Below are 24,916 nucleotides of genomic sequence, written 5' to 3'. Positions count from 1 at the left end.
GTACCCATGGTCTTCAGCATCTTTGGATTCAAGCCTCTCTGGAAACTAGAAATCTTCTTGGCCTCCGTGTTCACAAACTCGGGGGCGTAACGAGCGAGATTATTGAAAGCGTGTAGATATTCCTTCACAAATTTCGTCCCCTAGGACAGCCTCATGAACTCCCCGATCTTCATTTCAACTAACCCCGGAGGAATATAATTTCCCCGAAAAGTGGTGGTGAAGCGGTTCCAGGTAATTGGGGTCCCCTCTGGGTAGGTGGTACGGTGATGGGACCACCAAATCCCAGCAGGTCCTTGCAACTGATGTGCCACATACTCAGCCTTAAGTTCTTCTGTCATACGGAGAAGACGAAACTTCTGCTCCATTGTGTTGATCCACTCATCTGCCTCGAGCGGTTCCAAAGCCTCTTTGAAGATTGGTGGCTTGGTATCCATGAAGTCCTTGAACGAACTGTACTGGTTGACTTCTCGGCCGCCCTGGTTATCCCCACGACGGGTGTTGTCAGCTAAGTTGCGCAGAGCCTCTTCCATGTTGCGTTGCATCTGTTCCATGTTACCTTGGCTCCCCAAAAACTGCGCGAAAAACACGTCCGCAGTGTACGGAGGAGGCGGTGGTGGTGGCGGTGTTGGTGCTCTGTCCTCATTCCGTTGAGCCCCACCTCCGGATGTACCTGCTCCAAGGCCCGGGTTGCTGTTACCCCCGCCACGTGTTTGCACCATCTGCATACGTCAATGATAAGCAATCGTTAGGAGTTGCCATCAACGGTAGAAATGTGTAGAATCATGCCGTACTGAATTTACTGAGGGAATAAATTCGCACAAAAAAACAGAGGCACAACAATTCATCATCTACGCACAACATCACTAACAGATTGCTTAACGTTCACGCAACAAGGTTCGCGTACATCCAACTTGCCAGCATACATACACTGGACTTTCAGCATTAACTCATAAAGTTTTACATATCCCAGATCCAAAAGTACACGACATGCCATGCAACATACAACACAAAAGAAGAAGGACTAGCTCTAAAGCCCTAGCATCTAGTCGCTATGATCACTGTCCATGCCGGAGCCCTCCTCGTCCTCATCACCACTAGCAGCTGCTCCTATCTCGGGATCCGCGTCCATCTCGTCCTCAGAGTCTAGCTCAGCTGCTCCAGGCAGGTGGTGAGGGTGGAGCTGGTTATGCAGCTGGTGGATCTCCTCATGCAAGTTCTCATTGTACTCCTCCGCATTAGCTAGCTGCTGCTCTAGTTCTAGCTGTCGGGCCCTCAAAGTGTCCTCCTCGTGCCAAGCTTCATTCCTCTGTCCAAGCACATGGACTAGCATGCGCTCGCAGTTCCCACCCTATCCCTCTGCTCTCGCACTGCAAGCAGGTCCTGACTCAGCTCACTGTTCTTCTGGACTACCTGGTCTCTCTCTCTGGTCACACGGGCCAACTCTGCCTGTAGCCTCTCAACCTCAGAGTCAAACTCACGCTGCAACTGATGCTTCTTGTCCTGGACGGTGAGAAGAGACCCGGACAAGCGACCCAAACAACGCTCCAGGCCTCCATAGGTCTTCATCAACGCATACATGGCACTCATAGCTGCACCGTTACTGTGCTGGTCCTCATCCGCACTCCTCTCTAGAGCATTCACCTCAGACTGATCCCACACCGAAGTGTAGGGGTCACCCCGGGGAAACACCCCAGCGAAGGCGTGGGCCAGCTCCTGTGGAAACCTCTCCATGAGGTTCCTCAGAACTGCGAAAGCTGCCCTGCTGGCACCGTGGAAAGGCGTGACACCTCGGGACTCGTACACCCAGCCGCCCGAAGCAGGGTCTCCTCCATTGGTAGGGACAACTGCCTCGATCCCCACCAGGGTCTCGTCACCAAGCGGCTCCTTATCCCAATAGTAGCGAGGCTCCCTTCCTTCGGGATACCCCATCGAACTGAGCACCCTCCAAAGCAAAGTGGGCATCCCAAACTCCTCCAGGAACTTGCTCTTATGTCGCGAGCTCCTGGCTGCCAACGGATGGCGAGGGGCCCGCCCACCAGTGGACTTGCGAGCGGTGAGCCTAGTGCGTGCCATCTGCTGCAAATGGAATACCGTGGGTAAGAGCGAGGATTACCTTTAATTATTTTATTTAGAATTGGGACTGATTAAATTAAGGGGGAAAGTAAGCAATGATACGAAATGAACATGATGCATGCACGAACTTATGATCTCACAAACTTAGAAACAAAAGTTAACACTAAGCGGTATATGCGGTGGCACACAACGTTCTCTTATAACGTAACTAGCGTTCTAAGCGAGAACGTGGTTAGTGTACCTGCAGAAAACTCATTTCAGCCCACCCACAGTATGATCGTGCAGAACAAGAATTTTAAACTATACACTCCACATACACAGACACCCGTCCATGCATATGACGTGTCACTACCCACATCATCGCCCTAATGACGGCATCGCCTCTCAGGACGGAATTCCCAACATGCAGTACTGTTTCCAAGACACACCAAACATGTGTGCATGACACAGTACCTAACAACACTCCCCTAGACCGGCAGTGTATCCGATAATGCTCTCACAGCTCCCACTTACCGTGGCGTAGAGGAAAAAGGGATCCATACATTACCACTCAAATGAATGGTACTCATACTATTGCACGCCGTATGAGCGACGAAATACAAATATGATGCATTAACCCCCAAGTCAGTACTTAACTAGCCACCTTAGAGTCCTTAATTGGGCATAAAGGATATGAGAATGGCACACTAGATAGTTTTCCCAAAACTTGGTTTAACACCTTGATCACTATTGATTAATTAATAAAATCTTTTATTAAACCGGTTTAGATTTTTGTTTAGAACGTACTTATGAACAGTAACTCGCTAAACCTGGCTCCGATGCTAGCTGTAACAGAACCGACCAAATTATGAGAAATTAAGCCTAACAGTGACCATTTGCATAGTCAAACCATCACGCTTAAGCCCATATAATCCCGGTAGTCCATGAAATCTCGAAGGATTTCAAACCACACATCGCACAACAGCCAAGATCGTAATAAGTTTAGCGGTCGCCATTCACAAATACATCCAGATTACAACATTCATAGAATACATCGAAGTTCTTAAAATTATTACAAACCAAGTTCTTCAAGTGGCGGAAGCTTCATAGTTCGAAAATACAACACACACGCTTAGTCTGATACAGTGCCATAGTTTGGTCATTCCCACAAAAGCAAAAGAAGAGACGGAGTGACCATCGCCCTTGATCTAGTCATCACCCATGGCTGGGTACAGACAGAGGATGCAATAACCATAGTACATTTGACCATCTGCAAAACAACATGGGAGTAGAACCCTGAGTACGAGAAGGTACTCAGCTAGACTTACCGGTCATAAACTTAAAATAAAGACTCATCAAGGATCATGAAGGCTATATAGTGGGGTAGCTAACAACCATTTTGCAAAACCGCAGGATTTTACTATCATAACCTACATAAGTCTTCCTTCTTTTAATTTGCTCAAGTTGAAAGTATCATTACCTATCATCTAGGTTTGCACCTGCACTATTACAAGCAAGTATAGGGATATGCTAGTACTTCATCATAGCATTCATAAACCCTTTCATTATAACCCAAGTGTTCCATAGTTCTTACTACGGGGACGAAGCTCATGTCAAGTGCTCACTATCCAGGAGCGATGGCGATTCGAATCGATTTCAAACCAGCTGGCGAGTTTATTCCCCACACAAACCACACTCACTGATCAAGTGAGCTACACATCACCATATTACACTATCCAGGACCAATTCGCGGGTTCGGCAGGCACCGCCAGTGTAACACTCCTAGTGTTAGCTTGCATGTTAACCATGAGCATTGCATCAACATAAGCATCATCATGATCACTCATGAGCATCATACCATGATCATATGCCATTTGCTATATGCACTACATGATTAAATTGCTTGTGTGACTTGAATTGAGTGACTAAGGGGTAGCCAATGCAAACAATTGTACATTGTCTTCCAAAATACTTCATGTTTAGAATATCATTTGGAACAAAGTTCATGTTGAAGGTTTTGGCCAAATATGCCCCTAAGTCATGGTTACCCCTAGAATGACCTTTTTGACCCTCCTAGACCTCTTTTCAAAGATGTTTTATGAAACTATGAAACTGGTGTTAGAGATCTTGCATGTCTTTGACACCTGAAACAAAGTTGTAGAGAATTTCATAAGCTACAAAAGTTTTGTTGATGACTTTTATGAAAAAGCCTGGAACACTTCCAAAAGTCACTCACAAGCCAAAAATCAGGGCTGATTTCACACTTAGCCGAATTTGGCTAAGTGTTGGATCACGCAGTTTCGACCAAGGGTTGTTGGGAGCCTTGTAGTTTGAAATCCAGACCAAGTTAGACTTTGATCTTGTAACCAAAGTTGTAGAACTCATGTAGCTCTATCCAAAGGAACAAGTTTGAGCCAAAACCATCGAGTGAGCTGAGAGTAAAACGCCGGTGAACTTTGGGTTTCAGACACGGTCGACGACGACTGAATCGTGCGATTCAGTTTCGTCAGTCGCCGGCCGGCCGAAGCGTGGATGACCCGTGGCGGCCGTACGTCGACGGCGACCCCGCCTGTCAGCCCCGGCGCCTTCACTTGGACGCCACGACGCCACCCCGAGCCCCGGCCGTCCTCATTTCGCCTCTCCAGCGCCCTCTCCCTTCTCCATTTCGCCTCGGCGAGCTCCGCCGTGGAACGGCCGCGTCGCCCGAGCTCTTCTCGCTGTCTCCGGCCAAGCCAGCCCGCCAAAAGCTTCGCCAGAGCCTCCTCTACCTCGGCGTCACCTCCTTGGCCACTGTCGAGCACGGGTAAGGCGGCATTGCCGAGCTCCGAGCAGTTCTTCCTCGCCGGAGTTCCGCTCGAGCTCACCGGCAACGTGGCCAGGCTTCTCTGCTCCACCATTTTCCTCCATTCTTGTTCCTATCGCTTCCCCTTGGTTCACTGATGCTCGGCATGACGCTCTACCACATCACCATTGCCTAGATCCGCCGGCGTACCGCCGCGCAGCGCCGCCGCTCCGCCATTCCCGACGGCGAGCACCCTAGGGTCCAGTAGAGCGCGCGTAAAGTAGGTCAACAGAGTCGCCTTGATGAGAGGAACACGTTGGTGCCCTTGGATCCGCCCGAGACCTCGTCGTCGTTGAGCTTCGCCGGCGACGAGCATCTCCCCTGCCTCTGTCTCACTAACGCGCGGGTCCCGGGTGTCAGCCTCTCTGTGTCACCCCCTGGGTTACTGTTGTGCAGAGCCAAAGCTGTTTTTGTAAAATTCATATCTGGAGTTTTAGAGATCCAAATGTGGTGCTTCCAATTTTGCTTGGTTCCAGCTCAAGCCTAGTTTTTAATAAAAATATGAAACATGCTATGTTTTTGCAGAAATAAATAGATATAAATTAATCTTAGATTTTCATTGGGTAATTATATCTTGAGATCTAGTCATCTGCTGGCCATGCAAATTTAGGGAGTTGTTACTTATGTTATGAACAGGCTCTGATAAATTTTTCATGATTTTTGGAAGCCTAGTTAAGAAGTTAAAAATAATTCTTGCTTAAATAGGAGTTTCTTGTGATATTTTTAGTAATTAAGTTATAACTCCTTTTGTGATGAAACTTGCTGAGTGTTGTACTTATGTGTGGACAAAGCTAAGAAAAATCTGAAATCTGTTGTTTGACACGTTTTGATAGGGTTTCACATTTATGCCTTGCATGCCTTTACTAGCTTGTTATTTTTATACCTCACAATGTGTATGTGCAAATGTTCTGAAAATTTTACAGTGATCTTATGTTAGCATAAGTAGCTTGCTGTAAGTTTCTTAGGATTTTTGGAACACTTGGAGTATATGTTCATTAAATCACCTTAATAATTAAATAAATGGAAAAGGTGATGATAGAAATAGTTTTAGACCTTACCATGATGTTTTCTGGTGTTTCTTAGATATGTTCTATCTACTAGTGCAATTGGATTGTTCCTTTGATACATTCTCAACATGTGCAAAATATTATCTTTGGCTATTTATGCCTTTCCTAGAGCATTTCTGTGTAGCTGATAGAAAATGCTTGAGAACTAATTAAAGATGTTATTTTCTGGGAAACTTGTCTACAACAAACTTGTAGCTAACGTACTGATCTAATACGTGTCCAAATTTCATGGTAATTGGTTGAGTAGTTTAAAAGTTACGCATATTTCAAGTAGCTGCTGCAAAGTGCTTGCTCTCTGGAATTCCCAGAGCAGTCAGCCAACTTTGTATGTTTTAGCATATTTCGGTTGGGAATCATGCTGAGATGTTTAAAAGTGAATTGTAGACAATTTGCTAAGCTTTCCAGAAAGTACTTACTTGCTTAGTTTGGTTAAATGATGCTTAAGTTATGGCTAAAACTTGTGACTGGTTGGCTTGTCTACTAAACCAGTGGCTGAGTAGGAATAACTAGAATTTGTTTAACTTGTCCAATTAGTCTCTCTACCAGAGAAGAAGTATGCACTGGCTTGTTATTCCATGATTCACTTAATCTTAGAAGTTTGCACTCATGTTATACCTTGTTTCATGTCTATTTGGCTCCTCATCATGATATCATGCATCATATGTGCATTCTCTATATTCATCTCCTTGTCATACATCCATAGGTGTATCCAAGGGTGTAACGGTACTGGAGTACGAGTTGCCGGAGCCGGAAGGACAGCAAGGGGAGCTACCTCAAGGAGTTGAGGAGGAGGAGGACTTGCCGGAGTGCCCTGACCATCGTCCCTCTACCTACGTCGAAGGCAAGCTCCGGAGTATTATAGGCCTCCTACTATTTTATTATCATAATCGGCTATCAAATGACTATGGTTATATATTGTTGCATTAAGTGGTAGGCGTTGATATGACACCCTTGCTGCATAGTAACTACCTTGTCCACCTTAAACATTACTGAAGTAGGTCCAGGATCGAAGTGATGCTTAGCCATGCTTAGCTCGGTAGAAGCCGGGTGATTTCCTGTCACCTGCGAGAGTTTGGTGGATGATGATCACGGTTGGCTATATTTGCTATCGTGGAGATAACCAGGTGCTAAAAATGAACTTGAGACCGGGCGGGATGATGATAGTGCAGCAACAAGGCATGGAGGTCTTGGGTGTGAATCTATCCCCGTCTGTGTCGTTTAAGGACCGAATCGCTGTACATCCCCGTGTCATGTTGAACGCATGCCTATCACTTAGTTGGCCGGATAAGTCGTTCCGACCGCGAAGCCTACGAGTGCAACTCCGGCCGGATACCCCGATCTGGTTAAAGTGCGCACCCCGGTTAGTAGTAAGGATGTGCGGGGAGTCAATGGCGTAAGACCGAGGTGTCAGGTTAGAGTCCTGTCCCTGGCAGATTGGCGGTCCCTAGGGGTGCGGTGCCGTACGGACCCGCGAATTGGTCCGGAGTTGTGCTAAAGGTGATCCAAGCTGCCATCATGAAGTATGCTTGGGTGAGTGTTAGGAATACCCCTCCAGCTGGATAGGAATCGATTCGAATCGCCGTCTCTCCCGGATAGTGAGAACTTGACTTGGGCAGCGGCAACGTAGAATTCACTAAATAAACTTGATGGTTTTGATGAGAATGTTGATAGCAAAGTGATAATCCTGATATGGTTGTTATTGAAATGATTAATTACTCAAGTGTATGCTTAGAACAGGTGCTAATCTAGTGGATAGCTGCTAAGTAATGAACTTGCTGCTGAAATATGAGTAAATGAATTACTTACCACAAAGGCTTTTATGCAAAAAGTGAGTCAAACCAGTCCACTAAGATCAGCCTTGCATACTCCTTGGTGTCACTTTATTTCTGGTTTATGACGGGTAAGTCTAGCTGAGTACATTCTCGTACTCAGGGTTTTATTTACCCCTGTTGCAGATGATGTCGTCTATCACGGCTATTGTGCAAACTGTCGTCACCCAGCTGCGGATGATGAATAGATCACGGGCGTGATCGCTCTTCTACCTTCAGTTATGCTTTTGTGGGGATTAACCATGGAACTGGCATGTATTATGAACTGAGTTGGAGTTGTTTCAAAACTACTTTTGTTTCCGCTACTGCTATGGTTTGTAATAACCTCTTCCAAACTCTAATGTGATGTAAAACTATGTTCTGTGTTGAATGTTGTAATCTGTGATGGTGATGCTTGATCATGTACAATCTTGGTTGTATGTTGGTTGAATCGAGGTCTGTGGAGATTTCGTCGGACTACCGGGTTTATATGGGTTCAAGTCCATTGGCTTGACTGCCTCAGTGGTCGCTAATTCACTTGAATTCTTATAAATTGGACGGTTCTGTTACAGCTGGCATCAGAGCAAGATTAAGCATATAACCATCATAGATGTATTTGAAAACGAATGAATTTTGTTTTCTCAAACTAATTTGACAAATTAGGTTATAGATAGGGTGGTTTAAAAAGGTTTTTGATAACTTATACCATGCCAGTGGTCATCCCCTTTATGCCCATATAAGGACTTCTAGGTGGCTTATTATTACTAACATGGGGGTTTTCCTTTCGTCGTCCATATGGCGTGCAATTATATGGATACCGCTTACTTAAGTGGTAATGAATGGATCACATACCTCTACGCCATGGTAAGCATTGTTTGTTTTCTTTCGTCGTCCATACGGCGTGAAATTGTATGGATGCCACTTGCTTGAGTGGTAATGTATGGATCTATATGCCTCTACGCTACGGTAGGTGTGAGCTGTGAGAGCATGACCGTCCAACCGTCGGTCTAGGGGAGTGTTAGTTGTGGTTACTGGAATATTTACATGTTTCACACATGTATATATGAAGGTACTTAATTGTGGGTAGTAGGTGCAGCCATGTGTACATATTTGATGTATATGTGGGTGTATCCCAATTGGGTTGTGTGCTGCGGTATATGTTCGGAAATATATACCGGAGTACCTAGCTTGATTGATTGTTGATTGGATTTACATTTCTGCACTTATACTACTGTGGGGCTGGGCTGAAATGAAATCTTCTGCAGGTACACTAACAACGAAACGTGTAGACCGTGTAGTTGCGTATAAAGAGTGCACGTATGTATGCCACCGACTATACCGTTAGAACTTCCTTCTAAGTTTGGAAAGGACGTATGGAACGTGCATGCATCATGAATCATTCATACATTCTTTATGCAATACTTGGGTATTAAATTCTGAAAATACGATTCTTTATCTCTCCTTGTAATTAATCTCCCTTACTCAAATGTGGTCTTTCTACAGATGGCAGCCCCGTGTTGGGTATTCTTAACATCATTACCAAAAGTAGACTAAGTTCTCTAATCTAGTAACGGTGCTAAAAATGCCAAACCTATCCCTCACACCACTTAAGCCAAGTTGTCATCCCCAGCATGATATAAGAGACGCGGTATTGAAATATGCAATTGCTCTTCTAAAAAAATAATGAATGGGATCTGCAAGCGCACAGATTAATATCGATGCAGCATTTTAACCGGGAAGTATTCCAGGTATCGTTATTTATATTTTTACCACTGGGAAGGGATTAGCAATCATCACTATTGATTACAGAATAGAATATGAGATTGAGCATCTATCATTGCATGTATAATTGAGAACATTATATCTAACTCATCATACAGGGATAAGTGTCACATAAAGGATATATGAAATAATAATAGTGACAAGGATAACTAATCTGATCTAGCCACATAATAAATATGATAAGCACCTCAATTAGATACTCTAGAAAGTCATTAGCATGGTAGTAGAACGAACTACAAGAATATTCCCTAAGTTATTCTTAACTATATAGTCTAGCATTATCATAGTTAGTGCAAGCATACTTAGCAATCATTGCGAGACAAGACTACGCCCATGCATAGTGATATTAGCAAGGAATATGAGAAACATAGCAATCACTCCCCTGTAATAATGTTGCTCTGCCAGCCCAATACACGAGAGGGGGACTATATAAGAATCAATGAAGCTGTCACTATCACAAACCACCCCACGATCTGGCATATTGGGTACAATCGCAGATAAATACGGTATAAGCACCACGCCTACACAATATCTATCATTTACCCATGGATCCGATGGATAAATGCTATACGATCCTAAGCATGTATATAGATCGTATCTAACTAAGCCAAGTACATAACTATGATAAACTAAGAACAATATAATCTTGAATATAAACAAGTAGAGCAAAGTCATAAGCAATATATTGAAGTAGAACAAAGTCATATTCATAATATTGAAGAACAAAGATAATTAGAAAGCAATTAGAAGAACAATTAGAGAATTACCAAGAATCCTCCTGACAGATCTGGAAACCAATCGAAGATTGACTCCTTCTTGTTCTAATCCTATGTAGCTATGCTAATCTAGATGTCTAATTGATGTGGTGGCTCTAATCTTGATCAGAGGCTTCTTCTCCCTTGATGGAACAATGAATTAGGGTTGAGAGGCTCTCTCCTCCAGGGGCCAGGGGGTCTGGTTTTATAGTCCCATCAAGTGAATATGGGCCCTTGGATCAAACCGACATAGATTGTATGGTTTAGATTCATCCTTTAGGTCGGTGGAGATCTCCCGCAAAGCAGAGTACTGATTGGACACAGGAGGTGGGCGGTCGCCCTGACCAACTGGGCGGCCGCCCAGGGTCAGGCCCCGTTTCGCCTCTGCTTCGGTCTCGTGGCTTCTGGAGTCTTCTAGATGTAAGATAATTGCGCAGCATGTTAATATCTTTACGTAATCCCGACATGTGGGCCTTTCTTCCATATTTCCTGATAACCCCCTGCAGAAATAGACAAACACCAAAACTCGTGGAATTCTGTCAGATAAAACCTTAAGTCTAGATCTTGATTTCATTTGGATCCTTTTCTTTATTTATTTGATAATTAAATTTGATACTTAAGGACCATCAACAAACTCCCCCAAGCTTACCTCTTGCTCGTCCCTGAGCAAGGATAGACTCAGCTATGGATCATAAGTAGTTGCAATATCTTTAAAAATTTGACGGTACACATGCTTTTAAATAAGATCTCATCTCTGAGTTAGAGTAAACTGTCAAGACTTAAAACTTACTTACTTTACCTTCACCATGGGACTTGTAACTGTCACTTCTGTCTTGAGTGGTTAAAAGATAGAACAGTCTAGCCAAGTGCCATGTCTCTTATTCTTGATCAGCTATAGCTCTGGGGTTTTTTGCAGATTTTCAAATAAAACTCAGAAATTCCTTGTATGATTCTCTCAGGTCTCTCTTTTGTGGTATTTTTGGATCCTTACCAAGGCATTGATGGTATATGACTTCTCTCAAGATATGTAGTATTTGTGGTATGAGGCATAGTGACATTGCCTTCTCTCTCACCCTACTCTAATAAGGCTTTAATATCTGGAGCTCATAGGTGGGAGATAAAGTATACATACTTACAAGACATTTATTGCATAGTCAAACCATGGATCCAAAGAAACAAATCAATAAGCCAAATCAAGATGTGCATGTGTGGCGAATGAATGGTGTATGGTGATGATGGTGATAACAATGGTGAAAACAATGGTGGTGGAAGTCTAATTCTACTTTTGCTCTTTTGAAGGGATACATACCTTCCTTGCTTTTTGAAACTTTATGAGGAGAATGAGATGCTCTATATTTTTCTTTTCTCTCAGGTGGGTATCTTGTACCCCTAATTCTACTGTCAGACACTTGTCCATTTTTACCTCTCGTCTCACTTTTCTTTTCTTTCGAGGTTCCGAGCACTTGCTCCTTTTTATTTCCTCGTATATTATTTTTTTTAGAGCACTCATCTCTTGAGATAATATCGCAAGTGGTAGTAACAAGATAACTTGAGCATTTATTTCACAAGGGGAAAATAGAAATATTTTTGGTTATTCTCTCCCGGATTAGGAGTAGAATATTTTTAGGTGGTTCTGGAGATGGAAATGAATGGATATATGTGGATGGTACTTCCGGAGTAGAAGTAGCATATATGAGTGAACGTGCAAGTGAATCTTGATTTAACCACATGACAAGCTCCTAAGGGTCTACACAGCTTGACCACACTCAATGCTTGTCGAGGGTATCGGTAAGGGGTACCCTCAGCGATGCGCATTATGAGATTGACCGTACGAAGGTCGAGACCCTTAATTCGACGCTCTAATCTTACGTATGCGCCGCCATCGACGGTCGCAGCCTCGAAGACGGAAATAGCGTCGAGCGAATCGGTTCAGGATTCGAGCGACGACTGCCGTCGATGACGGAAGCAGGCTCGAGCGAACCAAGAGGTGTCGGGCGTGAGGACACTGTCCGCCGCCCGACGCGCGCACGCGGGCCGGAGCATTAAATGCGCCTGACGCTTCCCCACCTAACACACAGGTCACGGAAGGCGTGATAGGGAGCAAGCTTCTGTCCCATCGTTCTTTTTGCAGCTTTCCCACCGAACGACCCAGGGCGTGTCAGGATGCAGGAAACAAGGATGAAACGTCTAATCGGGACCCCCTCGAGACACCCAAGGTCAGCGCTCCAGACGCCAGCATATTACACGGCGTCCGACCCTCGACCAAACAGGGCCCCTTCCCAGGGACAAGTTGGGCGTCGACTGACTTCATCACAGCTACCCCGTCGGGTCCGCCACCATACCGTACAAGCGTGCGACCTCAGAACCAGCACGAGGCGGCTGGCAGGGCAGAACACAGGAGCACGCGCAATCATCACCGAGCTATCAAGATGGGACGGCTCGAGGCCATGCCGTACGGAAGCCTCGAGTAGGTCAGCGCTCCATGCGGCTATCGATCCCTACTCTAACATCTATGCATGTACCCTGTGTCTCTCCTTGGAGCTATAAAAGGAGGGACTCAGGAATAGAAGATGTAGACATCCCAATACAAGAGCACACACACACACGTAGTAGAGCTAGACACTTCATACCACGCTTGTATTCGCCCCTGTACAAGCACTTAGGTGCAAGATAATACAAACTCTCTCCCCCCGCTGGACGTAGGGCCTTCTCTTGCCCGAACCAGGATAAATCTCTGTGTCTTCTTGCATCACCATCCGGAAAGGGGAGCACGCATACAAATTTACTCGTTGGTGTGACCCCCCGGGGGAAAAACACCGACAGTTGGCGCGCCAGGTAGGTCCTGCGTGTTTTTTACCGATTTCCCACTACTTCCCGGATGGCTACTCTTGCCTCGCCGCTTCCGCGCTCCACGGTGATTTGGTTTGGGAGTCTCGAGTTCGTGTCTACGGGCTCCGGCTACGACATGATCTTGCTCTCAGTCAAAGGACCAGGAGGAGTCCGCGTTACGCCAGCACGGTTGAAGGACCCGAGACGCCCTCACCACCACGCCTCCCCGCCTAAGAAGAGGCGCGGGCAGCACCACCGCAGCCCCTCTGCTTCGGTACGACCAACAACTCGCACAAGGCAGGATGTGGGCCACGGGTCGGCGACACCGTGTGACCGAGCAACAAGCACGACGACTCAGCACCACGCGACGACGGGGGGAGACGCGTCTCGCGCACCCTCCCCCACCGCAGCTAGGCTGCTTCCACACGGGTCGTTCTCTCCAAGGGCGGCACTGCCGTTCGGGTTGGACAACGCCGCGGCGTCGCTCGCCAAGACGATACGCCCAAACGCTCAGACGTACGTGGAAAGACCAATGGTCATCCCACGTAGCTCTGAAGCGCGGCGGCCGACGTCCGAACTGCCGGACCTCTCCCGAGTACGAGGCCTCCGCCGTCTAGACCCCGGACGATACTCGATCACCTCCCTCAGGCAACGATGGCTGGAGGAAGGACGTGGGTGTTTCCACGCTGCCGAACCGGACTCCGACTCTGAGACAGACAGCTATGACCCTACGAGGGAATGCTATCACCTCGACGGGGCGGCAGAAACCACCGACGAGACACGGGATGCTGCTGCGGGTGGTCGAGCCCCCGCGGCGCAAGAAGACCCCAGGACACCTGGGAACGACGGACGGCTCGACCCTCTTCCTCAGGAAGATAGAACTGCGCAGCTCGCGCAGCTGCGGGAGCTCAAGATGAAGCTCGATGAAGATCGCGAGCGCCTCGTCCTGCTCGAGCAAATCCTCGAACAACACCTGCCCTACTCGCCAGGTGGAAGTGTCCGCAGACGCGCTCGTGAGGTACATCGACAGATCGTCGGTGACGCAGAGGCGGAGCAACCCGTCAGCCGTTTCCCTCGAGCAGGCCAGAATGTAGTGGCAGCGACGATGCTGCTACGTAACATGCCGGAACCATCAAATTCCCAGGCCCGACGAATTCGAGATGAAGTTCAGACATTGCTCCAGGTGGCGGCAGTTCAACAAGCCGAAAGTTCAGCATCTCGACGACGAGGGGCTGCCACAGAGAAGCGCGACGAACAGCCTCTAATCGAAGAGGAGGTGTCTGTCCAGCAACAACCTCCCCCTCAAGGTAGAAAGGCCGCTCTCATCCTCCCTGCCGACAATCAACGTCGACACGACGCGCGACACGATGTCAAAGAAAATAGACGCCGCCGGCACGGAGACGCGGAAGAACGTGGTTATAGCGCGCATCGCGGTGGGACGTACGACAGCGACGAGGACCGGGTGGCCCCCGAGCCACCGGGCCCGCGGGTGTTCAGCAGGGCGATTCGCAGCACGCCCCTGCCTAGTCCATTCCGACCCCCAACCAGCATCGCGAAGTACAATGGAGAAACCAAGCCAGAGCTATGGCTGGCCGATTTCAGGCTGGCTTGTCAGCTAGGTGGCGCTCGGGGGGATGATCGAGCCATCATCAGACAGCTACCCCTTTTTCTCTCTGACACCGCCCGTCGATGGCTCGAGGAACTCCCATCCAATCAGATTCACAACTGGGTTGACCTGGTCAGAGTCTTCGAGGGTAATTTCAAAGGGACCTATATACGGCCAGGGAACTCGTGGGACCTCAGCAAATGCAAGCAGAAGTCAGGAGAGACTCTTCGGGAGTACGCTCGACGCTTCTCGAAGCAGCGCACTGAGTTGCCACACATCCCCGACCACGACGTCATCTTGGCGTTCGTCTCGGGCACCACCAGTCGAGACTTGGTGCGGGAATTAGGCCGCAATCGACCTCAGACCGTCGACGAGCTGATGGACGTAGTAGCTAACTACGCGGCAGGGGAGGAGGCAGTCGGCGCCTTCTTCAGCTCAGAAGGAAGAAAAGGCAAGCAGCCCGTCGATGAAGATGGGACTTCCAGTCGAGGCCTCAAGAAAAATAAAAAGAAGCAGAAGGTGCGGCAGTTCCACCAGGGAGATTCGGGTGACGACCTTGTCGCCGCGATGGATCGAAAGAAGCCGCGAGGCCCTCCGGAGGGAGGCATCTTCGACAAGATGTTGGAGGAGCCGTGCCCTTACCATAAGGGAGGCGCTAACCACAAACTCAAGGACTGTCGTATGCTGAGAAAGCATTTCGACGGTCAGAGGTTCCAAAAAGATACGCGCGAGGACTCCAAGAAGGAGAAGGCTGGCGGCAAGGAAGACAACAAAGATGACGACAGTTTCCCCGCCGTCCACGACTGCTACATGATCTATGGTGGGCCTTCGACTCAGTTGACCGCGAGGCAGCGCAAAAGGGAGCATCGCGAAGTCTTTGCAGCAAGAATGGCGGTGCCCCATTATCTTAGCTGGTCAAGCACTCCCATCACCTTCGACCGAGAAGATCACCCTGACAAGGTGGTCGCCCCAGGCATCTACCCGCTCGTCGTCGACCCTATCATCATCAACACCCGACTCTCGAAAGTGCTGATGGATGGTGGCAGTAGCCTCAACATCATCTACCTCGAGACCCTCGACCTCCTCGGCATCGATAGAGGACGCCTCCAGCCGAGCGCCGGCGGTTTCCACGGCGTCGTACCGGGGAAAAAGGCACTGCCAGTAGGTCGAATCGACCTACCGGTCTGCTTCGGCACGGCGGCCAACTTCAGGAAGGAGACCCTCACTTTTGAGGTGGTTGGGTTCCGAGGCACGTACCACGCCATCATCGGGCGCCCGGGCTACGCCAAGTTCATGGCTATACCCAACTACACATACTTGAAGCTGAAGATGCCTGGTCCCAAAGGCGTCATCACCGTCAGTTCCTCCTTCGAGCACGCGTACGAATGCGACGTCGAGTGCGTCGAGTACGGGGAGGCGGTCGAGAGCTCCACCGAGCTCGTTGCAAAGCTCGAGGCCATGGCCGCTGAGGCTCCAGAGCCTAAACGTCATGCGGGCAGCTTTGAGGCGGCGGAAGGAACTAAGAAGATCCCGCTCGACCCCAACAACTCCGACGGCAAGGTGCTGACGATCAGCACCGACCTCGACCCCAAATAGGAAGCCGTGCTCGTCGACTTTCTCCGTGCAAATGCTGATATGTTTGCATGGAGTCCCTCGGATATGCCGGGCATACCGAGGGAAGTCGCCGAGCACTCCTTGGAGATTCGAGCCGGTTCCAAGCCAGTGAAGCAGCGGTTGCGCCGATTCGACGAGGAAAAGCGCAAGATCATTGGCGAGGAAGTCCACAAGCTTTTGACGGCCGGATTCATCAAGGAGGTTCATCATCCTGACTGGTTAGCGAACCCTGTATTAGTTAAGAAAAAGAATGGGAAAATGAGGATGTGTGTCGATTATACTAGTTTGAATAAAGCATGTCCGAAAGTTCCCTTTCCATTGCCACGCATAGATCAGATTGTCGATTCTACCGCGGGATGTGAAACCCTTTCTTTCCTTGATGCTTATTCTGGTTATCACCAAATTAAAATGAAAGAGTCCGACCAGCTCGCGACCTCTTTCATCACACCTTTCGGGATGTATTGCTACGTGACCATGCCATTTGGGCTTCGAAACGCGGGAGCCACGTATCAACGTTGCATGCTCCACGTATTTGGCGAACATATAGGCTCAACGGTCGAGGCCTACGTCGACGACATTGTCGTCAAGTCAAAGCAACGAGGAGACCTGATCCAGGACCTCGAGGTTGCCTTCAGCTGCTTACGCACCAGCCGGATCAAGCTTAATCCCGAGAAGTGCGTTTTCGGCGTGCCTCGAGGCATGCTCCTAGGATACATTGTTTCACAGCGCGGCATCGAGGCCAACCCCGAGAAAGTCTCGGCCATCACGAGAATGGGGCCGATCCGAGACATCAAGGGTGTACAGAAAGTCACGGGGTGCCTGGCGGCTCTGAGCCGTTTCATCTCGAGGCTAGGAGAAAAGGCATTACCGTTATATCGACTCCTAAAGAAGGTCGAGCGCTTTTCTTGGACCCCCGAGGCCGAGGAAGCACTTGAAAAACTGAAAAAGATGCTGACCTCGGCACCAGTCCTGGTTCCACCTCAACCTGCGGAGCCGCTACTCCTCTACGTCGCGTCGACGACCCAGGTCGTCAGCGCGGCGGTGGTGGTCGAAAGACAAGAGGAGGGTCACGCGCTGCCGGTCCAAAGGCCAGTCTACTTCGTCAGCGAGGTGCTTTCGAAGACCAAGGCGCGTTACCCCCAAATCCAGAAGCTGATCTACGCCGTAATCCTTGCCCGCCGCAAACTGCAACATTACTTCCTTGGTCACCCTATCACGGTGGTCTCTTCTTTCCCCTTGGGCGAGATAATCCAGAGCAAGGAGGCCACGGGAAGAATAGCTAAGTGGTCGGTCGAGCTCATGAGCGAGACTCTCACTTACGCGCCTCGAAAGGCCATCAAATCGCAAGCCCTGGTAGACTTCGTCGCGGAATGGACGGACTCCCAGCTTCCCCCAACTCAGGTCCAGGCGGAGCTGTGGACAATGTATTTCGACGGGTCACTCATGAAAACTGGGGCCGGGGCCGGCCTACTGTTCATCTCACCCTTGGGCGTCCACATGAGGTACATAATCAGGATTCATTTCGCCGCATCTAACAATGTCGCAGAATATGAGGCCCTCGTCAACGGTCTCAAAATCGCTATCGAGTTAGGAGTCCGACGCCTCGACGTCCGAGGCGACTCCCAACTCGTCATCGACCAGGTAATGAAAACCTCGAGTTGCCATGACCCAAAAATGGAAGCATACTGCAAGGAGGTGCGTCGACTCGAAGACAAATTCCACGGCCTCGAGCTTGTCCATGTCGCTCGACGCTACAACGAGGCAGCCGACGAACTCGCCAAGATTGCATCTACCAGAGGCACAGTGCCGCCTGATGCATTCTCAAAGGATCTACACGAGCCATCCGTCGACCTAGGCACGGGGGCTGGCGTCGACACCACCATCGCCCAACCTACCAATGTTGTCGATGCGCTCTTGATGGAGGAAGAGGTGATGGAAATAGAACGACAACCGGGTCGACCATTCGATTGGCGCACACCGTTCCTCGACTGCCTTATCCGCGGTGAGTTGCCAAAAGACAGGACAGAAGCTCGTCGTATTGCTCGACGGGCCAAATCATATGTGATCTATGGCGAAGACAACGAGCTATATCGACGGAGCCCGACGGGGGTCTTACAACGTTGCATCACCGTAGAGGAAGGCCGAAAACTCCTCGACGACCTGCACTCGGGGGCTTGCGGCCACCACGCCGCCCCACGAACCCTTGTAGGAAACGCTTTCCGGCAAGGTTTTTACTGGCCAACGGCCGTGGCGGATGCCATCGAGCTCGTACGCTCGTGTCATGGGTGCCAATTCTACGCCAAACAGACGCACCTGCCCGCACACGCTCTTCAGATGATCCCCATCACCTGGCCGTTTGCGGTATGGGGGCTCGACTTAGTAGGGCCTCTACAAAAAGCGAAAGGAGGATATACCCATTTGCTGGTGGCTATCGACAAGTTCTCCAAATGGATCGAGGCTCGACCCATCACCAACATCCGCTCCGAGCAGGCCGTCCTCTTCTTCTCCGACATCATCCATCGGTTTGGGATCCCCAATGTCATCATCACCGACAACGGCACCCAGTTCACTGGCAGAAAGTTCTTGGATTTCTGCGATCAGCATCACATCCGTGTGAACTGGTCCGCAGTAGCCCACCCTCGAACTAACGGCCAGGTCGAGCGTGCCAACGGCATGATTCTGCAAGGACTCAAGCCAAGAATCTACAATCGATTGAAGAAATTCGGCAAGAAGTGGGTCGAGGAGCTTTCCTCAGTCCTATGGAGCCTTAGGACAACGCCAAGCAAGGCCACAAAATACACCCCATTCTTCATGGTCTACGGCTCTGAAGCCATCCTCCCCACAGATCTCGAATATGGGTCACCACGACTCAAGGCTTACAACGAGCAATCGAACAAAGAGACTCAGGAAAACGCGGTCGACCAACTCGAGGAGGCTCGAGATATGGCCCTCCTCAACTCTGCTAGATATCAGCAGAGACTCCGACGCTACCACGACAAGCACGTGCGCAAGAGGGACCTCAACGTAGGCGACCTAGTCCTACGACGCCGGCAAAGCAACCAAGGACGCCACAAGCTGACCCCACCTTGGGAAGGCCCGTACGTGGTGGCCGAGGTCCTTAAGCCAGGAACGTACAAATTGGCGGACGAAAAGGGGGCGGTCTTCACCAACGCATGGAACATCGAACAGCTACGTCGATTCTACCCCTAGAAGTCCTAGATTTACGATCCTACTTTTTGTACGAAGACTTTGTAAATGAACGCATGAATAAATAAAATCTTTCCCTCGAGCGGTTTCTTTCTGCACCAAAAATAGTTACGAGTTATAGTCTCGACATCAAAAGGGGATGCCGACCATGACCCATCATAGTCCGCACCCCCTCGGGGGCTACCAGAGGGACGACCCCTCCCCAAGCGTCAAAAAAGCCAAAAAGTTTCTCTCTTTCCTACTTAGTAAACCTTGAACGATCGAGTAGTCGAGGCGCCTCGAGCCCCTCGAGGACCGAAGGATAGCGAGCCTGAGAACACCTACGCCCCCGGGCTATGGAAACTCTACTCACTCCCTCACCCTCGAGGCGATCGAAGATGTCTTTTACGAAAAATCGAACAAGGAACACATATGTAGGCGCAAAAAGAAATAAAAGAACCTCGAGTGGAAAGACAAACAAACATTTAACAACCACAAAAATACTGTATCGCTTAAAAACAGGATTAACAAAGTCTTATACAAGGGGCCCCAGGCACCCCGAGCAGGCTCGCAGGCCTCAGTCCATGGTACGATCCTCGCCACCCTCACCTCCGCCCGAGCCAGTCTCAGGAGGAAGCACCTCAGGCTCAAATAGCTTGGCCAGCCTCTCTCCAGGAGCCTCCGCGTCGTCGATCAAAGCGTGAAGCCTTTCTTCGTTCTCCGCGTCGGTCTTAGAGATGTCGGTGACGAAGCCGTGGGATACTACCTCCATGTCGTAGGAGAAGCCCGAGCAGACAACCGCCATCGCCCGCTTCACCCGATGTGGAGGGCATCCCGCACCCGATCTCGCAGCGTCGCACCTAAGTAGCACAGCTGATCGACCAGTGCGTCGCCTCGAGAGTCCTCCCTCGACTCATCCATAGGCTCGACCTCCCAAGATGTCGAGAGATCGCTTATCGCCGTCCGCACTCGACGGTTCAAAGCAACCTCAGCCTCGAGTTGAGCCTTGGCGTTGCGAGCCTCGGCTTGGGCGGCCAGGAGTTCGTCCTTGAGCCCTACAAATGCCAATACAAAGGAGCTTTAGGAAAAACTCAAGCATACCTCGAAAAGGAAATTCGACAAAGGGAACATACCTTTGATGCTCTCCTCTAGAGCCGTGTTCTCGCCAACCAATCTGGTGTTGCCACGCTCGATCTCTCTGTTGGAGCGCGTCAGCTCAGTATTGGCGACGCGGAGACCTTCGATCACCCTGCCAGCCTGAGCGACGGCTCCACTCTTCTCCAGCAGTTCTCCCTTCAGACGCTCGACGTCGTCAGAGAGACTACGGGATCGAGCTCGCTCCATCTCGAGGTCTTCGAGGGCTTTCTTCTTTGCGTCCTCGGCGGCACCCCTGGCGACCTCATTGTCCACGTACGCCACCTTCATCTTCTGGAAGGTATCGCGGAGGGAGTCCAGGTCGGTTTGGAGAAGGCCCTTCTCCTTGTCCAGATCCGCAATGACGCTCTGGTAGGACAGGGCCTCCTCCCGGGCTCTGGACGCGGCCTCCTCGACCGTAAGAGCCCGCTCCCGTAGCCGCATCACCTCCTCCTCCGCCTTCTTCGAGACCTCCCGGGCCTCGGCCAGAGCTGCCTCCCTCGCCTTCTTCTCCTCCTCGAGTGCTATGAGATCTTTGTAAGCCTTAAGCAGGTTTTCCTGCGACTCGAGGAGTTGATCCTTGAGGAGGGGAAGCTGCTCCCATCCGCCCCTCGTGGCATGTATGAAGCTGGATTTAATGCGAGAGGTCTCTTTCATATCCTGCGAATCAGGGGTCGGATGGATTAGAATACGGAAACCAGAGAGCACCATAAAGATTGGAATTCAAGAAACACTTACAAAATAAGCTGGCCCGAGCCCGTTGTTGATGACGTCCGATAGGAGCCCCACCACGTGTTTCATCCAAAGGCAGAGCTCCTCGACATGCTCCCACTTCTCGACCTCCTTCTTGTCATCAAGGAAGATATTGGGCTCGGACGGGTCGCTGGAAGCTCGGATACGAATCCGATCGGGACACCAGTTCTCCATTTCCCGATCAGCCCGCACCTTGACGCCGCGGAGAAAGTTCTCGACGGTCTCGAGGGAACCCCCGTGGCGCAAGAACAGGTCGGCGAGGCAAGGGAACCGCCCGTCGTCATCCACCGTCTTCCACGTACCGTCCTTGCTCCCAGACGACCCGATCTCGTCCTCCTCAGAGGGAAAGCGGTCCTCCCACGCTCGACGCTCCCGGAGGAACCCTGGGGCAATCCCGTCCATGCCGTAGAGTGTCCTCTTGATCTCGGACTCGGGGTCGGTGGGGGTGCGCATCATGCAGGCGAGCGCCACCACTCCGTCCGCTCGCCCCGACTCTGCCCGGATCGCGGCAGGCGCCCCCGGGAGGAGCCACGCTGGGGTGGGAGGCCCGTACACCGGCAAATCTCCCTCTTGATCGCCGGGCTCTTGCGACGCCAGCGGCGCCGGTTCGGCCAAAATTTGAGGCGGGGGCTCGAGTGGCTCGTTCTCTTGGCCCCCCAGCTGCTGTTGCTGCCCCAGCTGCTGCTGCGGCTCCTCCTGCTGATGCTGCAGTTGCCCCTTCGGCTGGGGTCGCTGCTGCTGCTGCTCCAGTGACGGCTGCGTCGCCTCACGCTCCCGCCCCTCCTCCTCCACCATCTTCCTTTGCGCCTCGAGGGCTCGAAGACCCGCGGGCCAGGGAGTTCGTCCCGCGACGTTGGGAGTCGACACTTCCTCCTCCATGGGTCGAGCGCCCCCAGACGCTTCGTTGCCATCAGACGTATCGCTGATGGTGATGGGTTCCCCCTCGACCCCCAATCGAGAGGGCTTGGGGGCTCCTTCTGACGCTCGCGTCTGGGGGGCCGCATCATGAGTCGGTGGCGGCGGAGTAGGCGCGGGACGAGGTGAAACAATCTCGACGCCGGCTGGAGGTTGGGTGCTTGACGAGCCTACAAAACAAAGGGTAAGGGTCAGACGTTATGATAACCGACGTAATAATATCGCGACACCCAGGAATTAACTACGAACCTAGTTCCGTGGAGGCGGCACCCGTTCTGAGCCTCTTGGCCATCGATGGTTGGGCCTGCTCGAGGGTCCGTTTCAGCCTGAGAAAAAGTCAGCACGTGAGGAAAGGTGAAAGAATGGGGGGACAAAGACCGCAACAACAAAAGGGCTTACCCCACGGGCAGAACGGCTCGCCTTCCGCCACCCCGACCAGCGGGCCTCGAGCCACCCCGCGTCGGGGCGCTAGGCCCCTCGAGGGCAGAAACCGGCCTAGGTACGTCGGACCCCGCCTGGCGGGCGCCGGGACTCGCGCTCCTACGGCCGGCGTCTCCTTTCTCAGAGGCCGCAGCGCGACCACGGGTTAGCGGCCCCGACGCCTGGGACCTAGCCGGACCGCTCTCCCTGGGCGCCAGGGGAGGGCGCGGTGCGTCTTGGCCCGCCTTGAGCGCGGAAGGAGCGTCGGGCCGGGGACGACGAGATCCGCTCGGACCCTCCTCCAGCGCCTCCGTCCGGGGGGCGTCGACGTCACCTCGAGGCGGGCCCTCGAGGATCCGATCGAGGCGCGACGCCATCCCCTCGGAGTCATCGCTACTCTCGTCGTCGTCATCGTCATCGTTGGGGGATTCTTCCTCAGGCTCCCCCCTCTGCCTGGATTTGGCTCGACGCACCTCTAATGCTTGGCGGTCGAGATTCTTCTTCTTCTCCCCCTTCTTTGCGGAGTCCTTGGCAGACTTCAGCTTCTCGGCGGATTGGCGCCGTTTGTCGCGATCGACCTCGTCCTCCTTTACTGGAGGCCTCGAGGACCGGACATCAATCTGACCCTGCCAAAACTAAGGTAGACTTAGAAAAAAAAGAGAGGGGAGAGGGGAAACCTAGAATCGAGGATGCGCGCAAGAAGAAAGCGCACCAGATCGATCGAGCCCGCGTCAGGTCTCATGGGGAAGCCGTTGACATGCTCCGGCTTAAAATCACCGGCAATTGCGGCCCTGACTCGGGCCGTGACTTCATCGTCCGCCGGAGGCTCGCTGGACATCCGACATGCCTCGAGGTCCCAAGACAAGACGCCAGGGCCCATCTCGTCCATCCTCAGCGGTCGCGACATCAGAGGGAGAACTCTCCGATGATGGACGGCCGAGAGGACGAGGGCGGCAGTCAAACCTTCCTGGCGAAGCTTCTTCAGGGCGTCGAGGAGAGGGTCGAGCCGAGGCTGATGAGCTTGGACGACGCCGTACGTCCAGTCCGCTGGGCGCTCCAAGATCAGACGGCCCGAGTAGGAAGGTAGGAGGTTGTCGTCGTTCCGCAGGTAGAACCATTGGGAGTCCCAACCGGCGTGGTTGGTCGACAACCCTACCGGGATGTACTCCCGCGGCCGGTCCGTCTTCCCCGTCTTCTGCACCAGATTGAGGCAACCCGCTCGCACGGGTTTCCTCACGCCCGTGGTTCCGGTGGAGGCGTGAAACAGCTCGCCCCTGTAGAGGTGGAGCCACAGCTCCCAGTGCGGCATCATCCCTAGGAAGCCCTCACACACGGCGGCGAAGACCGCCGCCACGGTGATGGCGTTCGGAGAGAAGTGCTGCAGCTCCACCCCATAATGGAAGCAGAGGGCCCGCATGAAGCGGCTTGGAGGCGCGCCCAAACCGTGGCGGTGAAACTTGGCGAACGACACCACGTAGCCTTCGGGTGGCTGAGGCGCCCTGTGGCTCGCTGGCGGCGCGATCCATTCTGGCGACGGCGCAGCAGTCCCTCCTTCTCGAGCTCTAACAGCCGGCGCTCCGTCATCGACGACGGGCGCCAGTCGTCGGCGGCGACGAGTCTTACAGGCATCTCGGCTGACGGGACGGTGGGTTCGCTACAGCTCGAGGGGGCGTGTGCGCGTGAGATGACGAGAAAGCAAAGGCAGCAAAGGAACAAGAGCAAGAAGGCGGAAGGGAGAGGAACGGCGGTGACGCGACGACGTATTTATAGGCAGCTGTCCGCCAACGGACAGATCCGAGAAGTAAGGTAACTCCCCCCCATAAATGCGCCGCCTAACAGCTCTCTCTCTCTCCTCACAGGCCGGACTCTCCGAATTCCTCGCCGATACGGTGTCGTAACGTCATCCGCCTAAAAAGACGCGCCCAACGGGCAGAAAGGCGAACCGCCACGACCGTTTCCTTCCCTCGTAAGCCAAGGGACATAACCGCAAAAGTCTCGAGAGGTCGATGGCTGGCCCGCCGAAAGGGTTCGACAGCCGATCTCGAGCGCCAGAGTCAGGGATCCCCAGCGAGCGGTCGAAGATCGAGGCCCGCCTCGAGGACTCGCTGGCGATGTTCAAGGTAGGGTCGAGACAGTCGAGAGGAATCCCCCCG

The sequence above is a fragment of the Sorghum bicolor genome, chromosome 1 (assembly GCF_000003195.3).
Source record: "Sorghum bicolor cultivar BTx623 chromosome 1, Sorghum_bicolor_NCBIv3, whole genome shotgun sequence".
NCBI classification, from domain to species: domain Eukaryota; kingdom Viridiplantae; phylum Streptophyta; class Magnoliopsida; order Poales; family Poaceae; genus Sorghum; species Sorghum bicolor.
The sequence above is the reverse complement of the archived record's forward strand: the minus strand, read 5'-3'. Positions refer to the sequence as shown.